The following is a 3,532-nucleotide window of genomic DNA, read 5'->3' on the forward strand; positions in this document are numbered from 1 at the left end:
TCATTCATTTCTCAGCAATTCATCATCAAACATGGGATTAGTTGCACTAAGTTAGATACACCCATAACCATACTTTCCGCGGGGGGAACGATAGTAGTAACCCATACCAAACAAAAAAAAGTCATCATGATCAATAAATGCACGTTTAACGCAGACCTGTTCATTTTACCAATGAAGGACATTGATGTCATTCTTGGTATGAACTGGTTAGAAGCTAATGGAGCATTGATCGACTATGTGAATAAGATTGTGTCTCTGAAAAGCCCCGATGGAAGTAGAATGATCTACCAAGGAGATAAGCATACACAGATCGAAGTCGAGCTACAGCTGAACAGCATGAAGGAAGTGAAATTGGAGGATATACCTGTAGTAAATGAATTCCAGGATGTGTTTCCTAAGGAATTACCTGGAATGCCCCCAGATAGGGAGATAGAGTTTACTATCGACCTAATTCCAGGAACAGCTCCGATTGCTAAGGCACCATACAAGATGGGGCCTAAGGAGTTGAAAGAGCTCAAGGAGCAATTGGATGACTTGGAACAGAAAGGATTCATACAGGAGAGTATTTCACCATGGGGATCACCTGTGATCTTCGTGGATAAAAGAGATGGAGGCAGAAAGATGTGCGGAGACTACATGAACCTGAATAATGTTACTATCAAGAACAAGTATCCACTTCCTAGAATACAAGATCTATTTGATCAAGTTAGAGGCGCGGGAGTCTTTTCCAAGATTGATCTTAGGTCCGGTTATCATGAGATAAAGATCAAGAAGGAAGACGTTCCGAAAACAGCCTTTGTTTCAAGGTATGGACATCATGAATACCTTGTAGTGCCTTTTGGATTAACCAATGCCCCAGCAATCTTCATGAATCTTATGAATAAGATCTTCATGCCATATTTAGACAAGTTTGTCATCGTATTCATCGATGATATCTTGATATACTCCAAAGATAAAACTGAACATGCTGAACATCTGAGGTTAGTGCTGCAAACACTAAGAGAACATCAACTCTATGCCAAGTTTAGCAAGTGTGAATTTTGGCTAGATCAAGTGGAATTTCTTGGTCGTGTTATTAGCAAAGATGGAATAGCTGTTAACCCAAGCAAGGTAGCAGCAGTTTTAGATTGGGAAGCACCCAAGACTGTCAAGGAAATCCGAGGATTCCTAGGAATGGCAGGATACTATCGAAGATTCATTGAAGGATTCTCCAAGATAGCAGGACCAATGACCAAGCTGTTAAGAAAGAACACACCATTCGTGTGGTCGGAGGAGTGTGAGAAGAGTTTTCAAACTCTGAAAGAGAAACTCACCACAGCACCGGTGTTAGCAGTTCCGGAAGTTGGCAAGGATTACACTGTCTACTGTGACGCATCCAAACATGGATTGGGTTGCGTACTCATGCAGGATCGGAAGGTAGTATCTTATGGATGGAGGCAACTCAGACCTCATGAAGTGAACTATCCAACACATGATTTAGAGTTAGCAGCAGTCGTATTTGCACTTAAAACTTGGAGACATTTTCTCTATGGAGCCAAGTGTGAGCTCTATACGGATCACAAGAGTCTCAAGTACTTCTTCACTCAGAAGGAACTCAATATGAGGCAGAAAAGATGGCTTGAACTAATCAAGGATTATGATTTGACCATCAATTATACTCCAGGAAAGGCTAATGTTGTAGCAGATGCCTTGAGTAGGAAGAGCACTGGAGAGTGGAACAAGAGTTATCACCGGAGTTGAGGAAGGAAATAAGCCAAGCCCAAATACAACTTTGGGAGAAAGAAGCTCATGAAGGACTATCGGCTTTACAAGTGGCCGATGAGCTAAATGTTAACTTAAAGAATGAGATAATGATGGGTCAATTGGATGATCCATTCATCGTGGAGGAGATGAGAAGAATTGATGAGGGAAGACCATCAGAATTTCACCGAGGAGAGTCTGGATCATTATGGTTCCAGAAAAGGATTTGCGTTCCGGATATTGCTGAGATCAAGGAAATGATACTCCGGGAAGCACATCAAACACCATACTCTATACATCCGGGAAGTACAAAGATGTACATGGATCTTAAGGAGTTATTCTGGTGGAATAATATGAAGAGAGAGATAGCACAATACGTGGCGGAATGCCATACCTGCCAAAGAGTGAAGGCTGAACATCAAAGTCCGGCAGGAAAGTTACAACCTTTACCAATCCCAGAATGGAAATGGGAAGAGATAGGAATGGATTTCATCACCGGACTACCCATGACAAATAAAAATAAGGATATGATATGGGTAATCGTGGACCGGCTGACGAAGAGTGCACACTTCTTAGCAGTAAACCAGCAGGATAAAGGAGAGAAACTCATCGATCTTTACATCAAAGAGATCGTGAGTAAACATGGAGTGCCCAAGAAGATAGTGTCAGATCGAGGATCCGTGTTCACATCAGCATTTTGGAAGCAACTACATGAAGCTTTAGGGTCCAAGCTAGACTATAGCACCGCCTATCATCCTCAGACAGGTGGACAAACCGAGAGAACAAATCAGATATTAGAGGATATGCTTAGGGCTTGTGCCCTAGACTTCGTAGGATCATGGGAAGAGCACTTACCACTAGCAGAGTTTTCATACAATAATAGCTATCAAAGCAGCATCAAGATGGCACCATTCGAAGCTCTGCATGGACGGAAGTGTAGATCACCGATATGCTGGTATGAGGCTAGATCAAGCAAGGAGTTCAATCCTGATTATGTCAAGGAAAAACAACAAATCATTGACATTATAAGAGATAGGCTGAAGATAGCTCAAAGTCGACAGAAGAGCTATGCCGATCAAAAGAGAAGGATATGGGAGCCACAAGTTGGAGACATGGTGTACCTCAAGGTGAGCCCGATGAAAGGTCTTCAGGGATTTGGAGTAAAGGGGAAGTTATGCCCTAGATACATCGGACCTTTCAAGATTTTGAGTCAGAACCGAGGGTTAGCCTTTGAATTGGAACTACCGGGAAGGTTAGCACAAGTTCACAACGTATTCCATGTGTCGCAACTCACGAAATGCTTAAAGACCCCAGATGAGCCAGTATCACATGATGAGCTCGAGTTACAACCAGATTTGACATACATCGAGAAGCCAGCGAAGCTTCTCGAGGAGAACTAGAAACAACTCAGGAATCGAGCTATTAAGTACTGCAAGATACAATGGAAACATCACCCCGAGAGGGAAGCCACCTGGGAAAAGGAGGAAGACCTGAGGAAAACATACCCCGAACTCTTCAGGTATTACAACCACAACTTCGGGACGAAGTTTTCTTTAAGGGGGAAAGGCTGTAATGTCCCAGGTTTAGAGATGATCGAGGGGTAGATTTTAGAAAGGGATGTGCATTGCATCGTAAATTCCGGGGAAATTTCGCTCTTTTAAAACAAAACTGCATCGAAGGGGGACAAGTTTCTCTCTCGACACCTTACAGGGTTAGGGTTTCGAGAGTGCGACAAACTTGTTTCTGATTCAACTAGGTTAGGCTTTTGAGAAGAGAGGAGAGGTATTGCATC

Source organism: Lolium perenne, chromosome 1, assembly GCF_019359855.2.
Source record: "Lolium perenne isolate Kyuss_39 chromosome 1, Kyuss_2.0, whole genome shotgun sequence".
Taxonomy (NCBI): domain Eukaryota; kingdom Viridiplantae; phylum Streptophyta; class Magnoliopsida; order Poales; family Poaceae; genus Lolium; species Lolium perenne.